This window comes from Palaemon carinicauda, chromosome 34 (genome assembly GCF_036898095.1).
Source record: "Palaemon carinicauda isolate YSFRI2023 chromosome 34, ASM3689809v2, whole genome shotgun sequence".
NCBI classification, from domain to species: Eukaryota; Metazoa; Arthropoda; class Malacostraca; order Decapoda; family Palaemonidae; genus Palaemon; species Palaemon carinicauda.
In genome coordinates this window covers 26,987,776-26,996,816 of record NC_090758.1, presented here as the reverse complement: position 1 = coordinate 26,996,816, position 9,041 = coordinate 26,987,776, and the positions used below count along the sequence as shown (strand labels likewise).

Below are 9,041 nucleotides of genomic sequence, written 5' to 3'. Positions count from 1 at the left end.
GGAAGCTTGCAAGCATTCTGTCTCGGATGCTGCCCACACCAACCAGTCGTCCAGGTAGGCTACTACCTGAATTCCTTTTAGGCGTAATTGTTTGAGAGCTACGCTCGTAAGCTTCGTAAAAATCCTTGGGGCTATGTTTAGCCCGAATGGCATGGCTCCGAAGGCGTATAGTCTTCGTTGTAGCCTGAACCCTAGGTAGGGGGAGAGTCGATGGCTAATTGGAATGTGCCAATAGGCGTCTGACAAGTCTATAGAGACGGAATATGCCCTCTTGGGCAGTAAGGTCCTCATGTGTTGCAGTGTTAGCATTTGGAATTTGCAATTCACTATGAACTTGTTGAGTGGCGACAAGTCCAGAATGACTCTGAGCTTTTCCGAGTCTTTCTTGGGAACACAAAACAGCATCCCTTAGAAATTGATGGGCTTCACCCTTCGGATCACCTTTTTTCTCCAACAGTTCTTGAACGTACTCCTCCATAACGGGGGTGGAGTGTTGGAAAAACCGAAGGCACGGGGGTGGAGTGCTGTACCAGCTCCCGCCCAGTCCATTCTTGAGTAGGCTGTGGGCCCAGGGATCGAAGGTCCACCGATCCCGAAATTTCAGAAGTCTCCCTCCTACCGGTATCACCTCACTTGGACTGCCTCCTGAGGTCTTGCCTTGCTGACCACGACCACCCCTGAATCCCCTTCCCCTTGAGGGGCGTCTAGACGAGCCTCTGGCTGCTCCTCTAGGCTTTGCTCGAAAGGAAGTAGACTGCCCTTCGAACGCTGGGGTGAATGCCGTGGACTGTGTCGACACGGCCTGGGGTACCCACTGAAAAGTTGTCGGGGTTTGTGCCACGATCTGGGGCACTGGGGGCAATGGCAATTGCAGTTGCTGTTGCTGTCTGAAAGGCTTGGCTGGCCGAGACGGTAGCCTAGTCCTCATAGTCTTCCTCTTTGGTTGAGGACCCTCATCCGGGGAAGACTTTCTTTTGATAGCCAGGCCCCACTTCTGGAGAAGGTTTCTATTCTCCAAGGCGGCCTTATCAACAACTTCTTTGACCAAGTCGGTAAGGAAAAGGTCTTTTCCCCAAATGTTGGAGGAGATTAGCTTCCTTGGCTCGTGCCTCACCGTAGCCGAGGTAAACACGAACTCCCTACAAGCTCTCCTTGCCTTGACGAAGCCATAAAGGTCCTGCGTCACTGTGGCCAGATGAGACTTGGCCACTACCATGAACATTTCATGGACCTTGGGGTCACTTGCCATCGTCTCGAGAGTAGTCTGAAGAGACATTGAGGCAGTCAGTCTTTCTTTTGTATCGAACTCTCTTCGCAAAAGAAAGTCAGACAGCTTAGGGAGGTCCTCGCCGAACTGACGTCCGGCAATATCAGCCTCCAACTTTCCAACTGAGAACGTAAGATGGACGTCCTTCCAGTCTTTGTGGTCCATAGGCAGGGCCAGCGACAAGGGTTTACACTCCTCTATGGAGGGGCAAGACTTGCCGGCCTCGACTGCTTTTAATACAGCCAGAAACCCTTTCTGTAAAAAGGGGAAGGCTCTAGTAGGCGAGGACAAAAAGGAAGGGAGCTTCCTATTCAATGTGGCTACCTTTGAGTTAGAGAAGCCCCTCTCTTTCATCGAGGATGAAAGTAGAGCTTGAGCCTTAGCATGGTCTATCGCTATGACCTCCTTCGGCTCTGTCTCCTCCTTTGAAGCTGGTTCCTTCCTCAGCCGGACATAACAATCCGGATATGACCCCTTGCTGGGCCAGAATTCCACCTCCTCTAGGGGAACTGAACCTAACTTATCCGAGATGACGATCTTACCAGTCGTCATCGGCATGTGCTCAGCATACCTCCATGGGTTAACATCTGAGCACAAGGGAAGGTCTTTCACATTGATCCTTTTCTGGGGCCCAAGTGATGCTGCAAGGCTCTGCATCTGCAGTTCCATTGCAGCCGCCTTCTCCTGATTCTCCTTCTGCATTTGTTGGATCATTCCAACAATAGAAGAGAGGGCCTGTCCCAGCTCTACTGGGAGACCGGCCGATGTAGAGGGAATAGGCTCCGGAATCTGAACCGGAGTAGCCGACACCTCGTCGACGTCTACCTCTACAACGTCTGGGGCTTGAACTTCATCCTGGGCTTCTACCAGGAGGTCTTTCTCCCAACACCCGTCCACATCAGACATCCTGTCATCTAACTGGATGTCTTGCATCGCGACCGCGACTTCAGCATCCACCTGGATCTGAACTTAGGGGATCTCCTCTTGAGGCTGGGGAATCACTGCATCAGCTGATGCCTTAGGGAAAAGATACGCCCTCAATTTCTCACTTGGAAGATAAGGGCCAGAAGTGTTCTTTTGGAAGCCCCTTACCCAGGTACGAAGCTTCTTCCTAGCTATATCCCTTGATTCCTCTGTCCTAGGGGAATTAAAGGTCTCAGTAATCAGGTTAGTGCACACAGTACATACCTGAGGGTCCCAATACCGGCGATCATCCTTGGAGACAGCGTATGCTGCGTGTCTCCTACAGAACTCATGTCCGCAGAGGTTCTTGCTGCGGACGTTGCAGAAAGCACTTCCCCACTTCGGAGTGTCCTTCTGTAAAGAGAAGAAATTTCCATGAGTATCAAGTGAACTATGTATCACTGGATATGCATAGTATAGCATAACAATTCAGAAAGGAAAGACACACACTTGTGTTTCCCTCACAACCCATTGCTGCAGCCTTCCAGATAATAAAATCAAATGGTTAATCTCTTCTAGAGTAACCAATGCAAAGTTTCCAGAGGAAACAGGTGGAGCTCACACCTAAGCAATGATTTTAAAATCCTGGATAATAGACAGGAAAGAACTCACTTTCCTATCTTTAGGGCAACAGCAAAGGGATGTGCGAGAAAACACAATAGTGTTAGAAGACACAGTTCTGTACCAAAACCCTTACCATAGTTTTCTTCTTACTGTATATGTTATACTGAAGAATACTAGTACAGTATAGGGGGATGCGTGCCGGCCGGCCTTTGCCGGCCGGCACACACCATAACTAGCTTTAAAGTATACTACTTAACAGCTATAAGGCGGCAGCACTCTGGTTCAAATGCATGTGTCGGTCGGCAGCAACTGCCGGCCGGCAACAGCCAATGTCGGCCGGCAATGGCTGCCGGCCGGCAACTACACAAGGTAGTACCCAGCTGCCGGCCACACTCTTGGTGACCGGCAGACAAGGGCTGACATAAGCCGGCCGGCAGAGGTACAAGACCGATGCCAGCCGGCAGCAAAAGAACCAGAGAACTACACCTGCCCGGCTGCCGGCCTATGAGGCCGGCAGCCGGGTCGGGTACAGCACTAGAAGAAAAATAGAATGGATGCCGGGATAAGAGTGTACACAACCTCCAAGCCCGGCAACCAAAAGAGTGCATATAAGGAAGGGGAGAAACTAATTCAGGCTTCCTGACCAATGCCGTCTGGCTCTACAGGCAGGCATGGATGAGGGACCAAGAGAGGTCCGGGCAGCACTCGAAAATATAAGACCCTAAGGGGCTTAGTCAATTCCACATCCTAACCTATACTAGGTCCAGATGTAGAACGACGTACAGTACAGTAATGGCTAGGCCATTACGGAGAAAGAGGGGGAAGGGACAAGAGGGTCCTACCAACCTTGCTTTAGTGACAGATCACCCGCAGCCAAGAAACTTATCTTTGCCTAAGGGAGATCTAAGGGGGAAGGCCAGCAATACTTGCCAGCTCCCAGAGCACCAAAGCAAGGAAGGTGTTGCTGCTCCCAGGGAAAGAAACTTATCATCCCCCGAGAACAGTAACAAGGACTAGTCTGGTAGATCACAAAAGAAGGAATCATATCCATAGAAACCTACGGTAGTGACCTAAGGGGGCTAAGCTCCCTTTTTCTGTGTCAGGCCAGCGAGGGAGACTCTGCCCCAAGCCAGACAACACAGACTCAGACTAAAAAACTCTGTTGTTCTGTCCCTCTTGAACCATACTACAGGAACAGGAAGGTACAGTAACACCCCAGTATAGTTTTATTGAAAATAAATTCGGAAAAAACCACTTAGGGATAAGCCCAAGGCTTAAACAGAGGGAAAGGGATTGCATACCTTCTCCGAAGAAAAGAAAGCAACTGGGGAGTATGATAAAGTATACTAAGGCTTCATAAGCAACTAGCCTAGGCACCAAGAGAATCGATTACATAAATCACCGAAACTCACTCGTATACTATCTTGGAAATATTCCACACAGTCTTAAATGTATAAAATATAGCCTAAAGCTTCAATAAAATTTTTATTACACTCGGAAAAACCAAAATCATGCATGAAGTACTAGGACCAAACGACTAGGCTACATGGCCTAGCGTAGGCCAAAATAGCGAATACTTCGCCAAATTAATACTAAGCACAAAAGGAAATCCTATGTAATGCTAAATATCTAAAATTTATTAAAGCAAAACAACCAGGAATGTCGCTCTGACTAACTAAATTTATACCTAGCGAGCGACCGCGTCCAGGACGCCTCTGGTAGGCTACGGCTCTTGTATCAAAGATTAATCCTATTAATCACTCAAAATTTTACCAAGAGCCTACATTTATACATAACAGACATTATACTCAACTTATCAGAGGCCGACGAAGACGGAGAAACCATGAAAAAGTAGAATAAATCCAAGATTTGCGAGAAAAACAGGAAAAAACACCGAGTTGTTAGGCTACGCAAAAAGGAATACAGATGGCGCCAGGATTGGCGCCAGGCACGCATACGAATCGGAGGATAGGGAAGCCTTGGGAGCGGCTCCCCTTTTTCTTTCCCGAATTTGTTTCTTGCCAATCCCTCCTACGAGACGAAATCTCTGTCCAGGATGCAGATTGCCATGTGGCGTGTCAAGAATACGTCCTCTGATATGTCGCGATATCCCTTTCACGAGGGATACTCGCTCCAGGAGTTAGAATTCTGGTACCTTAATGTAAATTCTCTGGGAATATCGCCGTAGTTGTAATATACCCTAGGAAGCTACCCTATAGGAACTTCCATCAGGACGACATGGCTTGAGCCCAATAATTCACATTTCTTCTCCGTGCTCCAGATGTTCCGCAGTAACTTTTCATTTGATGAAATATCCCGTCACGAAATGATATCATATATTTTCTTATATATGCACACTTTCATATATTCTGATAAGCGTTCAATTGATAATACACATATGGATATATAGATTTAGCAAATTCAACTATAATCTACGAGAACTCAGGATAGAATTTTTTAAGTTGTAAATATATATATATATATATATATATATATATATATATATATATATATATATATATATATATATATATATATATATATATATGCATATATATATATATATATATATATATATATATATATATATATATATATATATATATATATATATATATATATATATACTGTATATATATATATATATATATATATATATATATATATATATATATATATATATATATATATATATATATATATATATATAAATATATATATATATATATATATATATATATATATATATATATATATATATATATATATATATATATATATATATATATATATATATATATATATATATATATAAGGAACAATTCAAATCTTAAATACAAACGTTCAATATATAAACTCAGAGAATATTAATAAAATAGTCAACATCACTTCCCCCATGGCTTCTTTGTTAGGAGACAGTCCCGACGCCCACTACTCGAGCAGTCGGTAAAGATTAATCAACGGAAAATAAAGAAAATGAAAATAAAAAAAAAAAATTAATCCTCCACATTAAAATGTATGAAAAAGGTATAAAACAATTTTAATAGATTGAAGAATAAGTCAAGGCATTCTCTCTTATCTCCTATTATATTCTTAATATCTCTTTTGTGTCTTTTTGTTCTTTCACTTTATTTTATGGTATTGATAAAATAATATAAATGTATGAAAGCTGCTCCATAAGTTGATCTTTGAGTCAGACAAGGTCAGACTTATGGATCTCACGCTTACTGGCTTCTCTCTCTCTCTCTCTCTCTCTCTCTCTCTCTCTCTCTCTCTCTCTCTCTCTCTCTCTCTCTCTCTCTCTCTCTCTCACAGCCCGAGTGGGCCTACGTAGAAGCATTTTAATAAGAAATGTCTTTGTCTTTGATCTCTATTTAGTGTCCTTTGTTGTTCGTAATTGGACAATTTAGTATCATTTGCCTCTATTTATTTATAGAAATTTAATTTAGTAGGGACTTTATGCAAGAGGTGACTTTGTGTAAAAACTGTCTATCCTTAATGAGAATAAAGCCCCTGATAGAAATCTAAAATAATAAACATAAACAACTAATAATAATATAAAATACTATGAAAAATTAATACTTATTTACAATTCTTGTATGTTAATAAGAGGATATTGCATACAAATAAGTGTAGAGAATCAACAGATCATAAACTCGAAAAAGAAGCAATTTATATCTAAAATAATATTTCATTTGAATAAACTCAAAGAACCCAAAGATATTACCACGGGAGTCAAGAGCATTTCCCATATGGCTTCTTTAGTACGAGCCAGTCTGGACGCCCATGACCTAAGTAGTAGGTAAAGAATAAACGATGAGAAACTCAGATAAACAAATAAAAGAATATTTTTTCAAACAGGAACGTCATCCCTCATGCATGAAGCTTGAATTCCCCAGAGAAAATGAAACCGTATTTCACCTTTTTGAATAGTTGGATGGGTCTTGAATATTACACTTACAAAATTTCATCAGGGCTCCTCTCCCTCTGTATGAGTAGATCAAGGAAAAGGCAGATGATATTTTAGGAAATAGGAATAGTGAAGATAGGAAAAAACCTTGAAAAAAAAATTGATATTTTTAAAAATGATATTAGTAATATAAAAAATAGTATGGTTGAATGCTCGTAATGATAGGCATTATAATTGTTTTGTGATAATTATTAGATGACTCTGCTGAATACCTTGTCAGGTTGGGAGAAGCTAAGAGTAGAAATGTCTCCATTTCTTCTTATTTTATTTCGGCTAACTCCCAAAATTAGAGAAGTGCTATGTTGAAAAGCTAGATTTAAATGATAATATGAATAAGTATAATAATAAGTTTATAGCAGAAATCTGTTCATTATTCAATGATAAACCGGAATCTAACGACCATACTCTATTTTCCTCTCTTTTCTTGATAGGAGTGCTCCAAATATCCACCTGGTATCCTTAGCAGCCGGTGAATTAATGAGGGTGCTACTAACTGTGCCCTTCCCGTCAATGGTATACACTGTGCCGTCATACCCATTTGGTGAACCAGTTTACCAAGCATCGTAATTCTCTAAAGACCTCAGCTTAGGCATCACTGTGTTCACCTTGACTGCACTGAAGGCGGATCGTTACGTAGCCATTGTCCAGGTGGTATCAACACACGTGTCAGAACATGCCATGAGATTCGCCATTAGCATGGCAGTGAGCATATGGGTGCTGTCAGCTATTTTAGCAGCTTCGTCAGTAATTTTCTTACAAGTACCGGTTTTGTTTACACCCCGTGGCAATGAATTCTATATTTGTACACCTTTTCCCAAGCATCTACGTCACCTCTGTCCAAAAATCACCACCCTCACTAGGGTAACTCTTTATTACTTTCTTCCTCTGTCTCTGATAGGGTTCTTCTACGTAATTATGGCGCGCCACCTTCTGGTGTCTGCCAGACATCTACCTGGGTAGGGTGCAGGAAGAACAGGACAACAGAGGCTGATCCAAGCCAGGAGGAAATTTGCTAAGATGATCCTGGGTTTTGTGATCATCTTTGCCATTTGTTTCTGGACCATCAACATCTACATCCTGTGGTGGAATTTTTCCATAGCTCCTAAGACGACTACAATGGCTACTGGCCTATCCTTCATCAACTCCTTCATCGACCCCATCGCAGTACCTTCTGGAAGTACTACAACCGGCATGTGTTCTGCTGCTTCGTCAGCAGAGGGAAGCTGCAGTGGGACTTTGATGGCACAGAGTGCACGCAAGCTTCCAGATGCACCCAAAGAACCGTCAAGATGCCCCTGAGCGTGATTGGTTCCAAGAACGGAGCTCAGGAAGCACCACCTCACCACACGCTCACAAATACAGCCGTTTTGACCTCTAAACCTTATCACAGTCCACCATCAATAGTATGATCTCTTTCGTCTGCTCAACCATCTGGATAATTTAAGATTTTTGTAAATGAATATATTTTTAATTTTCATATATCAGTATTATGGGAACTTGTATTGCTCTTTGTAAATAGGTTCACAATCCCTACTATGCGAAATCATATTCTATATAAAATCACCTTAATATGATCTTTTCTTGCTACTCTCTTTGCATCAACTCCTTCCCCTGGGTTTGGGAAATCCCTTAATAGAGATTTAGCTAAAATTAGTGTGTGGTGGAAATTATGGGGTATGAAGATGAATCCTAACAAAACTCAAGGTATGATTGTGAGTAGGTTAAGGACGGTGGCTCCTCAACATCCGGATTTCAGTATTGATAAAGTTTCTTTAAATTTGTATGACTCCTTGGAAATTTTAGGTGTGGTTCTCGACAGGAAATTTACTTTTAAGAAACACATTAGGTCTGTGTCTTCTTGAATTGTACAAAAAAATTGGCTTATTGAGAAAGTCTTACAAGATTTTCGGTGATCAATCTATTCTGAAGAAGTGTTTTAATTTGTTCATTCTTCCTTGTTTGAGTATTGTTCTCCTGTCTGGTGTTCAGCTGCTGATTCTCATCTTAATTTGTTGGACAGAAACTTACGGTCTATTGAATTTCTTATTGCTGATCTAGATACTAATATTTGCCACCGTCGTTCAATTAGTTAATTATGCATGTTGCATAAGATTTTACATAACTCTGACCATCCTTTACATTCAGATCTCCTTGGACAATTCTATCCTGTTCGTAATACTAGGGAGGCAGTTAATTCCAATAGCCAGGCCTCTTCCATCATGGGGCTCAATACTACACAGCATTCTAGAAGTTTTATACCAGCTGTTACCAAGTTGT

At 42.0% G+C, this 9,041-nt stretch overlaps 1 pseudogene; it reads left to right on the top strand.

Annotated features, from left to right (window-relative positions):
* Positions 1–5,690: 5,690 nt before the first annotated feature.
* On the top strand, positions 5,691–8,173 carry LOC137626780 (neuropeptide CCHamide-2 receptor-like; annotated as a pseudogene).
* The last annotated feature ends 868 nt before the right edge of the window (positions 8,174–9,041 follow it).